The sequence below is a fragment of the Girardinichthys multiradiatus genome, chromosome 4 (genome assembly GCF_021462225.1).
Source record: "Girardinichthys multiradiatus isolate DD_20200921_A chromosome 4, DD_fGirMul_XY1, whole genome shotgun sequence".
Taxonomy (NCBI): domain Eukaryota; kingdom Metazoa; phylum Chordata; class Actinopteri; order Cyprinodontiformes; family Goodeidae; genus Girardinichthys; species Girardinichthys multiradiatus.
Window position 1 is genome coordinate 35,025,860 of NC_061797.1, and position 16,764 is coordinate 35,042,623.

Consider the following 16,764-nt stretch of genomic DNA (forward strand, 5'->3'; position numbering starts at 1 on the left):
TGATGGTTATAAAGTCTTACAGTGGCTGGGAGGAAGTGGCCGCAATAATGCTCCTTTGTGCACCTGGGATGCAGCAGTCAGTCACTGAAATAGCTGTCCAGTTCTGCAACAGCTTCATGTAAAGGTTGGGATACATTGTACAACAGTGATGATTTTCTTTGCTAGATTCCTTTTCTCCTACCACCTGCACTAGGTCTGGGGGCAGCCTAGGAGAAAGCTGGCCTTCCTTATAAGCTTATCTAACAGCTTCCTCTCAGCTGTAGATAAGCCGCTGCTCCAACAGACAACACAACCGAAGATGGCTGATGCCACGACAGAGTCAAAAGACGACTTTGGAAGGGTGCCCTGCACTCCAAAACATCTCAGTCTCATTAGTACATAGTGTCTGCTTCGATATTTCATTTAGAGAGCATCAGTGTTGTGACTCCAGTCTAGTTTATTGTACAGGTGAACACCCATGTACTTATAAAAGTCCATTGTCCAAACCCACTTACCTGGATGTTCACCGGTGTCGGTTTGGTGGATCTGCGCCTGCGGAAATCCACCACCAGCTCCTTGATTTTCCCCATGTTGATCAGGAAATGGTTCCGCTGGCACGTGTCCACAAAGTCCTGTGTCCACTGTCTGTACTCTGAGTCGTCCTCACATACTGTGTGAGGCCAGCGAGGTAGTCAAGTATCCACTGGGACAGGTTGTGATCCACTCTTGACAGCTCCAGCTTGTCCCTCAGAAGTCCCGGCTGGATGGTATTAAAAGCGCTGAAGAAATCAAAGAACATGATCCTCACAGTGCTTCCAGGCTTCTCCAGGTGGGTTATAGCTGGGTGCAGGAGGTAAGGCAAGTTTATTTATATAGCGTTTTCAGTAACGAGACACTCAAAGCGCTGTACATACAATTACAATACAATCACAAAGAAAATAAACACAGATACAGACACAGAAAAACAAATCAAATGATACTACAATCTTTCTAAGAAATCTAAAAATCTATGAATCCTTCTGAGAAGTCTAATAGTCTCATCATTCCACTGAATTCTAACTAGGGAAGCTGAGTCACTGGTACAAAACCGCTTTAATCCACATTTTCAGGTGCTAATGATATATTGCTTTTACCGGTACTGAAGTTGAACTAAGTAATAACAGTCCATTGTAGTCTAATTAAAAAGCTGGGTCATTGGTGTAAGAGCAGCTAAAGTCCAACTTACTAATAATATTTGGTTTTCGCTGGTAATCCTTCTGATAAAACTAAAAATCAATGAAAAAATAATGAAATACTAATAATAATTGGCTTTTGCTGGTAATCCTTCTGAGAAATCTGAAAATCTATGAAATCACACATTCAGGTAAAGTAAGATAGGAGGAAAAAAAAAAATCATATTTCAGATTCTATTCTTAGCAGAATAGAGTCTGAAATAGTACAAAAAACCTCAGCAGGGGTAAGCAACACACACATAAGTAAAGATTTAGCAAGGCTACGGTGGAATCTGGAGGGTGCAAATGTTAGTGTGTTATGAGTGTGTTTGCAAGAATTAGACTGTCAACACTGATAGAAACACCATTGTCCTTGAGAAGAGAGGTGGAAGTTTTATCAATCGGCCGCATAGTCCTATCAGCACACAGCTGGTAGGGGAGTGCTGGGGGAAGAGCATCGTGTTTATATAACACCCAGGAGATATTTTGTCGATAGCCAGTTAGCAGAAGTTGCCAAGGCCACATGTGGGAGCCAGATTTAGAAAAACAATAAATGTTGTGGTTCAGGCAGTTGTGAATTTCCAACTACCTTAAGAGTTTTACTGGTATGTCTCGATTGCAAATCCAAATAGCCAAATTTCTGGTACTTTCCGCAGATCTCGAGCGTACAACTTCTCCAAGATTATATCCTTTAACCTGTGAGTCCAACCGCTGCGTCCAGCTTACGATTCTGCTCTCTTGACATATCAGTCTGAGTGCTGGGAGCTCTAAAGATCCCTTCAAACATCCAAGGCAGCTTTGGAGTGCTTTGAACAGCCGCCGATGTTTTACAAATCTTTCGATAAGCCAGGTAACCGCCAACTCCAAAAAGCAGAAATCCTGTGAGAAGAACGTCCCGTCTGGACAAGAGGGTTCCCCTTTACCCTGTCTTTCTGTCGGGAAAATTTGATCGATTGCGTTGAGAGACCAGCTGACCTAATCCATAATGAACAAATTAGGAGGATATGCGAACAGAGGCTCTAAGAAAAACATGGACAAAAAGCTGAAGCAGGGCAAAAAAAGGGGAGCGATCAAGGGAGAATGGGAAACGTCTGACCCCACCGTGAGCAGAAGAGAAAAAAAAGAGGTGAATAATGGCATCATCAGCTCCAATGCCAGGCTCATAGGTGAACTGTAATGAATCCAACGTAGACTTCAATGGTGGGCTGATTGAAGACCGACCTCTTGAGGGTCTTCATTAGATGTGAAGTCAAAGGCTTTATTTCGTGATTGATCCAGAGCTTGTTTTTGGAGAAACACCATACCTTCATGAAGGGCACATTGTTGTCCACACAGAAGTTAATGTAGTCTGTAATGCTGTCAGTGTCATTCCTATGTCATCCCTGGTTCATCTGGAGATGAACCAGGTTGTGTTCCGAGTCCCAGGTAACATACTGGGTGGAAGTGGGGAGAGTGGCAAACAGGGAGAGAGAGAGAGACAGAGAGAGAGAGAAACAGTTTGTCACTTCAGATTATGCTACTGCACAATCTTACGCAAACAAAAAAAACTTCCAACCTTTAATTTGACTACATTTGTTTGGCACTTAAAAACAGGATTTCATTTTTTAGACAATTACTATGCCACATTTACTGACACCCCTAACATTTCTCTTAAAATAAATGCAACTCAAGCAATTATGTAATTCAAACTTTACTTTTGTAAATGTATCTGGTGTGCCTTGAAAGTTAGATTTTGTTTAATCCATGACTTCCTGTTTTCCTTTGATATAAATATGACATGACACATATTAATTTCTCTAAGTCACTCTTCAATGAGAAAGAAGGAGAAATATAACATTCATCTAATACATGCGTGTGTTGATCTTTATACATTAGGAAAAGGCCACAAGATGTGCATACATCTACAGTCAAAGAAGCTACCTAAAAAATATAAAACAAGTAGACCTTTGACAAAGAAGGTTAGATGAAGATCCAAAATTATCTTAGTACTGTGAGGGGGTGGTGAAGGAGGTAAACATACCTCCAAGGCTAACTCTTACAAATTGCAAGAAAGAGTGACATCTTGAGGTCACAGAATTGCAATAGCAATCATTAGATGTTATCTACATACCAACTAGTGGTTTGGAAATAATGCCTGGAAAAAGTATTTTCTGTCCTACCATAACAAATATAAACATGTGGATTCTGCCAGAAAACAAAATAATTTTACATAACTGGTTCTTTTAGCACTTTAATGATCCAAAACATGTGGCCAGTGGTTCACAAGACACACAATTAGCCTTCTTTCAAATACATTTTAGTCCCTAGGCCTAAATCATGCAGAAAACCTGTGGGCTCATCAATCTTCATTAATAATTATAATATTAATACTTTATTAATGGTTTCCATAAAAGATCTATCCTCACCATGCATCAATTTCCAGTTGCTGCTTTGGTCATGCTCAACTGCTGATTATGACAACACTAGAGTACACTTTCCTTATACTTTCCAAGCCCTGCTTGACAGTTCAGACATCAAAGCATTTGTGTGAAAGACTTTTAGCTGAAGGAGGTTTGTTACCTGGACACTCCAAGTCTTAGGATGTATTTTCTTCAACCAAGTTTTTGAAATGGTAAACTGTCAATGTATCTTAAACCTGCTTTCCTGGTGGAGCCATTTAATGTGTAGAAATTACATGCTGGTACCACAAAAAGCAACAAGCTATTTCTCCCTTGAGTCAGTTGCCAGGTTATAGTTTTACACTTTGCAGTGGTGATGGCACAACTACTTATATAAAAAGTCAAAGATTTTACATGTGCTTTTTTTAAAATCTGTTGTCAAGTAAAAAACCTGAATCTTCTCTATGATTTTATCTTTTTGTAATGTTGTGTTAACATCTGATCTCATTCTGTTCCTGCCCCCAAGGTGGTATTGTTGTGGGGCTTTATAAATGTTATCTTCATGTGATGAGTAAACGTTTTTTCACCATGGTAGGGACGTTCATCTTTGATATTGTTTCTGGTGCAGAAACATTGGAAAAAAAATGTATTTTTTCAAATGGATGGACTGTCATAATGGGGTGGTGTTTTGTAGGACCAAGCAGACACATGCATGGCAGCCGCATTGTGAGTAGAACTTAATAATAGAACTGAAAAAAGGACACAACATATATAATTTGGTGAACTTTTACCAACTGAGCAACAGTCTTGTGCTTTTCCCTCTTAGATACAATATCAGCAGCTTTAAGGCTGAGGTTATCACTGTTGTTTGTGCCCCATTTTCTACCAAACTTTTTCATTCCACTCAACTTTCCAATAACATGCTTGGATACAACACTGTGAGCAGCCAGATTTTTTAAAAATGACATTTTTGTTGCTTACCTTCTTTGTGGAGGGTGTCAAGCACTATTTGCTGGACAACTGTAAAGTCATCAGTCTTTCCATATATCTTCTAGGTAAAATAACATTTATGTATGAAAATTATTTTATTAATGGTAATGTTCTTTTTCATTATTTCTGAGAAACTCATTTTAGGTTTTCATTAGATGTAAGAAAACAGAAATAATAACTCGAAATCTATTATTTTGGGTGTAATTAATCCATATATGAGTTTCCCTTTTTGAATTGAAATGCTGAAATAATTATATGATATTCTAGTTTGAGATTCACATGTGGTGATATTTTACCTTCTTCCTTTTTTAGTTAAATAAATTCAAACTGACTTGAACAGTTTTACAGAAGGACTGCAAATCTTTAATCTTGTTACCAGTTAAATGTTTGATATTTGGCTCCCTCCCAGCACTAATTTATGCTCAAATTTGCACCCAGAATCCAATTAATGTTTTCATGCCTAAAATATTCAATAAATGAATACATTTATCCCCCTTGACCCCCACCCACCATCCCTCTCTTTCTGTCTCTCTATGTGAGTTGAGCCATTACCCTTACAATCAATATCAGGGAATCAACAGTCTGCTGTTGAGAAAGGAAGCCATCCTTGTGATCCACTTTAAAGCTTCTTACTTGTTAGTTTCAAAAAGTAAATAATGGCTAAGGTAATTGTATTTAGCTAATTTTAATGCAAAAAAGATTACCCACTGTGATATGTCTAAATTATACAACTGTTAAAAGTGTAATTTTAATTGTCTTTTGAGAGCTGGGTTCTAGGTACTGCTTCGTCCTAAGATGAAAGGACTTGCATCATGTTCAGCCGACTTATCTCCAAACCTTTCTATTTTGTATTTGTGATCAAAAACAATTAAAGTCAATGTTTTACATAAGGTTCTCTTTTTTTAAAAGGCTTTCTGAAGTAGTCACTTCATTTGGAAGTCTCATGAGATATGGACCTGATTCTGCAAAGCATTTTATGATCTCAAACATGTATGAGAGAATGTTTACAGCAGGGGTTTTAAACGTGACATTTTAATTATTGTTCTTGTTTTTTTGTTTTTTTTTTTAGATTTTTTGTGTCTAAGTGAATTAGCCTTTTGTTAATGAGGCGCAGGGGAATATATTAGGCTGGAAAACATAATGGAGAACTGTTTGTTGATGTTGAGAACTGTTACATACGGATGCATTGACTAACCTAGGCATGTTTGTATGTATGGCTTCAATTCAGAAATAACACCTCTGGGAACGTCCAGTTCTGCAGTTGAGTTGTTCTGAGTTGCGTTGTTCTGATCTACAAAGTCAGGTTCAACCAGCCCTTTTTATGAATAGAGCAGTCTACTAGTTGCATTGCTACTAGTAGACTACTTTAATTAACACTTAAATAAGCAAATCTGTGCATTATCAGTATTCTGTAATGTACCAACACACACAGTTTGTTTCTTTATTCTAGAAGACAAATTATATAAGGAGCAATCTGATAACCTGTTAGATATTCAACTTACGCTTTTTGGCGCTGGTCAACAAATGTTTTGTTTTTTTTCTTTTCAGTGCTAGGTTTGTCTATACACTTCTAAGTTCATTGGAATGCAATAAATCAGTTAATCAATTTCTAATATAACATTTAGCGCACTAAAAATGACAGACATCTCTGAGAAATCCCCATGATATTTTACTTGCTTGAACTCTAGAAATATTGTCTTCTGTTGTGAAGCTCAAAGGGAAAAATTATTTTATATGTCAATGTTATTAAATTAATTTGCCATCATGCTATGTCTATTGATTATCTTTTTTCACACCAATGAAAACATGTTAAATTATTGTCAGCCTTGCTGAATATTATTTTCTGTCAAGTTTACTTTTTGAATATGTGTAGGATTTTGGAATTCACTTAAATGTCCACTGTTCGCTTTTGAATTTGATGCTATTTGGCTTTCTAAAGTGTAAAAGTGACCTTGGAGAGCACAAACTTTCTAGTCCTGTGCATAGTGCTGTGACTGCATACAGGCCTTTGAGGTGCTGCCAGTCATCTACAGTATGTATTTCCATTCTATTTTTGCATGTAATTATGATTTTAAAAGTAGCTTTACTGGTTACCTCTCTCAATCCATTGCCTAACACTAATACAATAATGTTTTTTTTAAACAGCAGAAAAGCTAACCAATAAGTTAGCTTTTCTGCCTGCAGGAGTGATTACATTGTCATTGTATATTAATGTTGCAAGTTCATACAACGTTAACTGTAGCTTTCCATTTTTTAATGAGATAACTACTTCATCAGGGATAAAATAACATACATAAAATTAAAAAATACTTATTTTTACTTAAATACTTTAATACTTATTTTATCAAGTCCATCACATTGCAACAAATTAAAAATGTGTGATTTGCATTTGCAAGCTTTAAGTGAAATCCAATACTAAATGCTATAAAAGAATAGAATGTTTTTGCAGGGCAACACGTGAAATGCACAAGTGACACAAAAGAATTACAATAACACAAACACAGCAACAGATTGTAGGTCACACGTCCCACTCACCCTTTTTCGGCTTAACCCGAGGCCATCTGTGTTTCTCACAGTGTCCCGTACCTGAGAGACCCGTGGGAAACCAGGCCAACCTATATTTTTGTGCCCCTCACTGCAGAGAGTTTCTGCTCCGCGCTGGCATTTCAAAGCCCTCACTGTATATCTGCATGTTTTTTTCATTCTCTAACACCTGCAAAGTCAATCATTTTTACCCTTCCTTCTCCCAAGACCGCATCCCCTCTGGTGTGTGGACAACACATCAATGGTAACATTAAAGGTTACAAGGCTCGACAAAACAACACTCTTGCAGCTCCAACCTCACACTTGACTGTACCCCTTTGATCCTTGAATCTCTTTCTGCACTTACACACTCACCAGTTGTCCATCTTGGTCTTTTTTACTCTCACAGGTTGATAAAAATTCTGCACATTTTCAAACAAGTGTGTTTGTTTTATTCCTGATTAAATTAGCTGTTTTGCCAGCGAATGTCTTTCATATATGATTTAAAGGGAAATGTTGAAGTTAAATTTAATTACAGTTATTTATTGAAACCCATTTTATGACCCATTTTAGTGCTCTAACATTTACCAATTTCCCCTGTGTAGAATTTAAATATTGGTTTTTTTTTTATCTTTATTTACTGCATATACATACTGATCATTACATACTAACTGATAGACTGAAAGCATGGTTGAGAATGTCCTGTAGTGTGCTTGGTTCAAATCTTATTTGGCAGTCCGGGACTACACTGTGTCAGTTATATATCTAACAAAACAACACTCAGAAAAAAAAAAAATAATAATTTGTTTCAGACCTGGAGCAGATGTAGTTTTTATTGTATGTTCAGGTTCTTAACTTGATTGCTGGCCAAGAAAACAAAAAAACAAACCTAACCCTAAGGGGGAGAGCATGCTGAAATGGACTTGTCAAAATACATTTAAACATTTTATGTTTACTTTTTGAAAACTGCTAAGCTGCAATTATACAATTTTATATTAAAGTGGGTTATGCTTTGTTTTAATTTTACACAAATATGGGAAGGACTTAAAGGCATGCAATTCTGTTTGTTGTACTCTTTGTTGTAACAGGTAAATAAAATAAAAAAACCTTTAAAAGTTTATAAGCTTTGTTATCTGTTGCTAGTCCAGTCTGTTATTTAGTTTAAAAAGGGGCAAAATGGCTCTTTTGACAATAAAGGCTGCCGACCCCAGATCTAGACCATTTTATGACACCAGACATGTTTATTACAGGCCGTTTTTTACAGGCCAAAGACTAAACAAGGGGAAGCAGTGATTAGTTTAGAGTCTCTCTGAAAATCTGAGATGTGTGTTAGCTGTAAACCCCTTTCATACTAGGGATTAAAACAAAGCTTACCCCAAAAGGCCAAATATTTCTTTATTAGTTCCTTTTTATCATGTCATAATAAATTATTTGTTTTAAATTTGTATTTTGCCATTTTGTTTTAGCACTAGTGGCCTATATTTATAACTTGACCAATGGGGAATGGTTTGGAGATAGGGAGGCGAAGACATGCAGCAAATGTCGCGGACTGTACCCTTCGTACATGGGTCACTTTACCCCTGTGGCACTGCCGCTCCCAGTATTTTGATATTTCTTCCTTTTATGTGAAACATGAATTTTATTATTCTTTTAATGTATTTGTTTTTTTACTTTAGAAACTTTCCATGAACAATCTTGCTGCTCTCAAATCTCAGAAACAGAGATGTACTTGACTTCAACTTAATCACCAGCAGTGATTTTTAAGTGTGAAGCACTGCTGACACAGCCAACTTACATTTCAGCTGGGTGTTTTTACACAAATTCTGTGAAAGAGCACAAGCCTATTTTGCAGGCCTTGAAAAACATACATTCATACACTGCATTTTCTCTACTCTGTTTGATGTCTTTGCAGGAGTAATTACATATGAGGTGATTGTGTTGTAATGGACTATAAAGTTGCTTTAGTTCTGTGTTTTCTGTGTCAAAGCATTCGGCAGTCTCTTGACTTTGTCAATTTAATTATTTTTTCCAATCTCTTCTAATTATACAACAATCTGGTGTCTTCCTTGTAGTGGATTCAGTCAGAGGTGTACGGAGGTATGCATCTAAAGCTCTAGTTAGTTGTCATTAGGGGTATGATTGTATGAATATGTAAAATTTTACTCAGCTGGCAAAAAAAAAAGTACATAACATTTCACTACAAATTTTATTGATAAACTTTACTGTACCCCTTGGGGACAATAAAGTGTATCTTGACCTTGACTACAGCTAAAGAGTGATAAAACTGCTTGGAAGTGTGTCTAAATTAGAGGATTCTGGACTTTTGGCCAATTAGCCATTTTTCTTCAACTAAAGTTTTCCTCACAGCTTCCAGTCTGCCTAACAATCAGGTCCCTCGCAAAAATGAGCCGACCACCTAAATCCGTAGTATGCGGCCAACCTTCTTTTTATACCACCTAAATACCACCCAATCAGCTTCAGTGTTTTCCCAGTTATATTATTTGTTCAGTCCAAGGAGTTTTCTCATTCCTTACATAAATAAAAATAATAATAATAAAAAGGTGGCACTGCACTGGCTTACTTTCCTTTTATTAATGTGATTGATTGGACCCTAATGAGAAACTGAAATGTTAAAAGTCCCATAAAGACACTTTAGTGATTATACAGGTCCTTCTAAAAAAATTAGCATATTGTGATAAAGTTCATTATTTTCCATAATGTCATGATGAAAATTTAACATTCATATATTTTAGATTCATTGCACACTAACTGAAATATTTCAGGTCTTTTATTGTCTTAATACGGATGATTTTGGCATACAGCTCATGAAAACCCAAAATTCCTATCTCACAAAATTAGCATATCATTAAAAGGGTCTCTAAACGAGCTATGAACCTAATCATCTGAATCAACGAGTTAACTCTAAACACCTGCAAAAGATTCCTGAGGCCTTTAAAACTCCCAGCCTGGTTCATCACTCAAAACCCCAATCATGGGTAAGACTGCCGACCTGACTGCTGTCCAGAAGGCCACTATTGACACCCTCAAGCAAGAGGGTAAGACACAAAAAGACATTTCTGAACGAATAGGCTGTTCCCAGAGTGCTGTATCAAGGCACCTCAGTGGGAAGTCTGTGGGAAGGAAAAAGTGTGGCAGAAAACGCTGCACAACGAGAAGAGGTGACCGGACCCTGAGGAAGATTGTGGAGAAGGGCCGATTCCAGACCTTGGGGGACCTGCGGAAGCAGTGGACTGAGTCTGGAGTAGAAACATCCAGAGCCACCGTGCACAGGCGTGTGCAGGAAATGGGCTACAGGTGCCGCATTCCCCAGACCTGGGCTACAGAGAAGCAGCACTGGACTGTTGCTCAGTGGTCCAAAGTACTTTTTTCGGATGAAAGCAAATTCTGCATGTCATTCGGAAATCAAGGTGCCAGAGTCTGGAGGAAGACTGGGGAGAAGGAAATGCCAAAATGCCAGAAGTCCAGTGTCAAGTACCCACAGTCAGTGATGGTCTGGGGTGCCGTGTCAGCTGCTGGTGTTGGTCCACTGTGTTTTATCAAGGGCAGGGTCAATGCAGCTAGCTATCAGGAGATTTTGGAGCACTTCATGCTTCCATCTGCTGAAAAGCTTTATGGAGATGAAGATTTCATTTTTCAGCACGACCTGGCACCTGCTCACAGTGCCAAAACCACTTGTAAATGGTTTACTGACCATGGTATCACTGTGCTCAATTGGCCTGCCAACTCTCCTGACCTGAACCCCATAGAGAATCTGTGGGATATTGTGAAGAGAACGTTGAGAGACTCAAGACCCAACACTCTGGATGAGCTAAAGGCCGCTATCGAAGCATCCTAGGCCTCCATAAGACCTCAGCAGGGCCACAGGCTGATTGCCTCCATGCCACGCCGCATTGAAACAGTCATTTCTGCAAAAGGATTCCCGACCAAGTATTGAGTGCATAACTGTACATGATTATTTGAAGGTTGACGTTTTTTGTATTAAAAACACTTTTCTTTTATTTGTCGGTTGAAATATGCTAATTTTGTGAGATAGGAATTTTGGGTTTTCATGAGCTGTATGCCACAATCATCCGTATTAAGACAATAAAAGACCTGAAATATTTCAGTTAGTGTGCAATGAATCTAAAATATATGAATATTAAATTTTCATCATTACATTATAGAAAATAATGAACTTTATCACAATATGCTAATTTTTTGAGAAGGACCTGTATATGCTTCAGAGAATGCTCTAGCAATATCCACAGTCATTACATGGATGATCTTGACTGGATTGACTGGATAAAGTAATCAGCATACCCAAAAAAGAAATGTTTAGTAAATCTATACATACTCTTAGTCTGAGATTGATCAAACGTTGTGAGGAATCTTATATAGCTATCACAGATTTATCACCTTCCCTCTCAGATGTGAGTGCACCTGCATCACATGCCCATGATTAGAGTATTTGTTTCCTGCTCCATATATTTTATGTTTGATACTTCAACTTGACATTGCTGTTAGGCACTAACACCACATTGCTCACAGATTAAAGCAAAGGCAATGGAACGCGAGGCTTGTTAACTGTGCTGTTTGCTCCTCGTATAAAAAGGTGTTTTCTTCACCTTTTATATACCAAGAGCATATGTGGGATGAGGTCAGGTTTTCCACTTGGTGGGTCGGAATCAGGTTAATGGAACCCACACTTGTTTTAGCTAGATACATTTATTCACAAATCGATGCCAGGGCATGTCCCTTAACTGCAGCATGTTGGTGTTAACAGATGGAGTTTGTAAAGTGAAGCCAGTCGTGCGTTATTTACTATTCCTCCATGTCTGCATCTGCTCCTATTAATCTCCATTTTAGATATCTGTACGGAGGTAGTTCATAAGCAAAGAGTAGGCAGGTTTTCATTCAGCAGGTAATTTCTACTCACAGTGACACCTGTTTTTTTAAGGGTTAGAGTGCCTTGCTTTAAATATACTTGACAGATAATGGTGGGAATCTTACTGTAAAGAGGAAAAACCTTTGAAGTTAGTTAAACTACAAGCACATTAATGACCATATTTATTATTTACCTTTATGAAATCCTGCATCTGCTCTATATTAAACTCCAGCAAAGGCTAGAGAAGAAGGGTCCGTATTTTGTTCTTTATTTTGAAGCAACAAAGTTTCCTTGTTTGTTCTATTTTCCTTCCTCAGAAAGAATGTGCTTGTTTTTTTGATTAGCTGGGTGCAGTGGGCTTTTGGTGCCTTTGTTACAACGCAGTAATTAGGCTGTCACTCAGAAACCAGATGGCTGTTGGCTAAAATGGGAAGTTTTCAGATGAGACTTCTGTTTAGTCTTGTTGTTGTTGTGGGCCCAGAAAAGATTACTATACATAAGAATAACTGCCAAGAATATAGTATTCAGATCCCCAGTTTTCTTTTAGCATCTCTGTTTAACAACTGAGATCAAAGTGACTCTACAAGAACAAAGAAAATAATTTAAAGATACATTTTAATATTTAGATTTTTAAAAGTAATATCTCAGTAACCTAAGAAATGAGAAATGTAATCAGATCTCATTTGTGTTTCCAGATACTTTTCTACATTCTTACTTCTGATATCCAAAATCCTGAATGTCTAAAAGATGGACACTGATGTGACACCTTTCAGTTGTACTAATATACATTGATTTGAATGTTTTTGCCATTGGCATCTTTGTTTGTAAATTGCTCAATTAAAATAAAGATACAATCTTAGATCTCTTACAGGAATAATCCTGTCATAGATCCCTAATAAGGTTTAGGTCATAACTTGTTCAGATACTTGTACTCATCATCTTCTGCTTTATCTGGGATTGGGTTGCAGGGGCAGCAGACTTAGAAAACCATGACCTTGGACTTGGAGGAGCTAGCTGATCCTCATCCCAGCCGATTCATACTTGGCTGCGAACCGCCCAAGTGCATGCTGTAATTCATGGTTAGAGGGGGCCAGAAGGAGCACATCACCTGCAAAAAGAAGATACAAAACCCCTGGTTCCCAAACCAGACCCATTCTGATCATTGGCTGCGCCTAGAAATTCTGTCCATGAACATTATGAACAGGGCTGCCCTTGTCATATTATGTAACAAAGGGCAGCCCTGCCGGAGTTCAACATGCACCGGGAACAGGTACAATTTAGTGCCAGCAATGCTCCACTTGTACAGAGACCAGATGGCCGCTAGTAAAGGGCACCCGACTCTGTACTCCTGGAGCACCCCGCACAGGACAACATGAGGGACACAGTGAAATGCCTTCTCCGGGTCCAACACATGTGGACAGGTTGGGAAAACTTTCATGAACTCTTGAGCACCCTGTAGAGGGTGTAGAGCTAGTCCATAGGTCCGTAGCCAGGACAAAAACCACACTAGTTCAGATGTTGACATAAATTTGAAACTCAAATTATTCCAAAAAGCGGCACCTTGCATGTCATCTATGTCTGAATTTGTGAATGAGAAACAGGTTCTAAAAATGCCACCACAAAATGTGTCCACTACACTTTTAGCACTGACCACTTAAAGATTAGTGTAAACCTGCAGTAGATGTCTTTTAGTTTAATGTCACAATTGCCCAAAATTTCAAAAGAAATTCTGGAAAATTGGAAATTAGTTTGAAATAGTATGAAAAGATGCCAAACTAGAACCCCAAAGACATTTAGAAGTATGTATCTCTCAACAAGATGCATTAAGCCCCAAAATGACAGTACACAACATTTTTATTTAAAAACAATCAGATTTGTTTCTATTGTATTCCATATAATCACTGCTCGCTCACCTTTACCTGACAATGAGTTGAAAAAAAAGAAGATAAAAAAGGTTATTTACAAAGACATAGCACCGCAGCATCACAACTAGGAAACTATACACACAGGCAGGGGCGGACTGGCAATATCTATATTCTGGAGAAGTCCAGAACCCCTGTTCAGTCCAGAGCTGTCGGGCTGCCTCATTCATTACCCGAAAAGCTACAATGAGCACCTCAAACATGCCACAATAGAGCAGCAGTGGACCCAGCTGGAAAGTGGGAATCTGGTGTGTGTGTGCCCACAGGAACAAGGGGAAGCAGAGTGGCATAACCCAGGTTGAGGTTAGCAGTAAAACCTGAATGCTGACTCAGTAAGATCTAATTGTAAGGGACAGTTATTACTTATTCTTTCAGCAAGACATGAGGTGGAGGTTCACTAATGAGCATCATCAGGGTCATGACAAGGAACAGAGAGTAGAGGAACTTTCACCTACAGTTAAAGTTAAATGGCCTGAAAACAGTAGGACCCCTTTCTGTGAGGTTCTAGCTGGATTAGGATTATAATGTGAAAATATCTGTTCCTTTAGTTCAGTCAAAATAAAAGCATTTAACCCTAAAGTAGCTGAACACATTAAAAGGTCCTTCAGATCACCACATTACATTGTATTGCTGCAGCAAGTCCTATAGTCCAGTTCTACATGTAAACAGAAAAACGTGTTGCTAAATAAAATAGGAAAATATCTCCTGGTGGCAGTAAGACAGTAGAAAGCCTCCCTCTCCTCTTTCATATATTCTGTGCTGATTCTAAATGCTCTGGACTGTGTAAAGGTGCAGGATTAACAGGAAATAACTCAAAGGTGTACCATTAGTTGGTTTAATTTTCTGAATAATTTGTGTAATGTATAATATTGTATAAACTAAACCAGTACCAGGATAAAGTTTTACTCAAGTTAATACATTCATGCCACTTTATGTATACATTTATTAATAACTGCAATTATGGTACTGATAACAGGACAACAGATGAGAGTTCAAGAGAGGTCCAGAATGAAGGTCTATCCTATAGTAGCCTATATGTTAACACCTTCTTCTCTACAGAAAAGTGTTTAATAGTAAAGATTGCACCAAAGACGCACCTGCTCAGTGGAGAAAAGAGTGTGTTGTAAAATGTTTTTATTATTTTTGCTGGGCCAAATGAAAAAGCTTCTTCCTAAGAAGAATAAAGGGAAGGACAGAACAGGTTCATGAAAGAAGGAACCATTTTTATCAAATGTTTGGAAAGCTCTCATCATAAATAAGCAAAATAATAAATCAATAAAATAAGCAAAATTATTTAATAGTATAAATAAATGCGTTTTTAGGATCTTACCATTTGACTTTTTAAAAAAATCAGCTTTATACCAGTTTCCTTTTTTGAAATGTAAGAAATTACGACCCTGAACCCTCAGGAGTGAAACGATTTGATGAGAGTGTAACATTTAAAAAGTTGATTTGTGTTGATGAGAAAAGAAGCACATTTATTAGACCCACGGTAGAGATAGTTTCTCTGAGTTTAAGAACAACTTTTATCAGGCAGAATAGGCAGAAATTCAGATTCTTTTTTCCTAAATGTCACACAATGTTATCTGTTTCAGCAAAATGTTTTGTCATTAATCCTGAACTTCATTTCTCTCCATCCTTCACTTGTTCTACTGCCAAAAATAATAAAACCTAGTAAAATTACGGTAAACCTTTTTTGTATGACTGACAATAATTTGCAATAAATGAAAACCCAGCAATGGCAGATAAAAGGTACAACACGTCCCTTATCATTTTAACTTTAAATTATTTGAAAACTGGGCCACTGTGTTATGAAAATTAAAGCTATTTAGGGCCTGGACCAAAGCCCACAATGTTTTAAGGCCCTAAAAATGCCCCTGGTTGTGCTCCTACTTTACAATTTAATTAATTCCACGACGGAGCTCTTAACTGGAATTATTCATATGTGGAATCCATTTTCCTCATTGAAATGAAAAGAAATACAATTAATCCTTTCCAGATGTTCCAAAACACCACAATACAGCACTCATGAATATGAAGGTGCTCTAAAAAGTTAAAATATTTGGCACTGTGTTAGAAAAAACATGACGAAAAAGTAAGCCTTTTATTAATTGTTAAACTGACGTGGAACTGAAAATGTGTTCGGTAAATACAAAGTAAACAGGATAATTAAGTACTGTCAATCACATTAAAAGCTTTACAATGTATTTCTAATACAGGACTGCCAAATTAGGATGACTCCTTTTACAAAAGTAAATGACTCAATAAATAAATTGACCCAAAGTTACAGCCATAATTTTGAAGTTGGCGTTGGTGAGAAACTGTGGACTTTGCAACTTTTCAGGACATTTCTATTAATTTTTCCAGCTTTGAACATGGAAATTTAAATGCCTGTATACAAAGCAATCACATCTTATAAATGGATAAGAATGTTTTGGTGCTTTTTTTTGTTTTCTCTCATTATATCATACTACAAACTGACAGTGCAAGTTCTGTAGGTGCACTGTTTAAAAATGTCTGCAACTATTGTGGTACTTGGAGAACTTGTGTATTTCCTGTGGTCAAACTTATTAAAAGTTTTAGATACAAATTTAAACTTTTATTCTTATGATGACTTCTTAATAGTCCCCAGAATTGTTTCTCTCAAACACAACTTTAAGAGTTGTTGTATTATAAAGGACTTCATTTCATATCATTTGCATGAAGTATTTGCATAAAGTATTTGCATAATAACTTTGTACATTAACATGCAAGCCTGAACACTAATTTAAAGAGCTCAAAAGTGGTAACACTAACGAGTAACATAACATGGAGAGTAAAAATAGCACAATTGGGCACAATTTTGACTTTTTCACATAGGGCTGTACTCACTTTTG

General features: G+C 37.4%; 1 protein-coding gene across 2 annotated transcripts in view; it reads left to right on the forward strand.

Annotated features, from left to right (window-relative positions):
- The window catches only part of LOC124867315 (MAM domain-containing glycosylphosphatidylinositol anchor protein 1), a 287,734-nt gene that overhangs the window by 261,650 nt on the left and 9,320 nt on the right, over positions 1 to 16,764 (forward strand). The gene's annotated exons all lie outside the window — the stretch shown is intronic.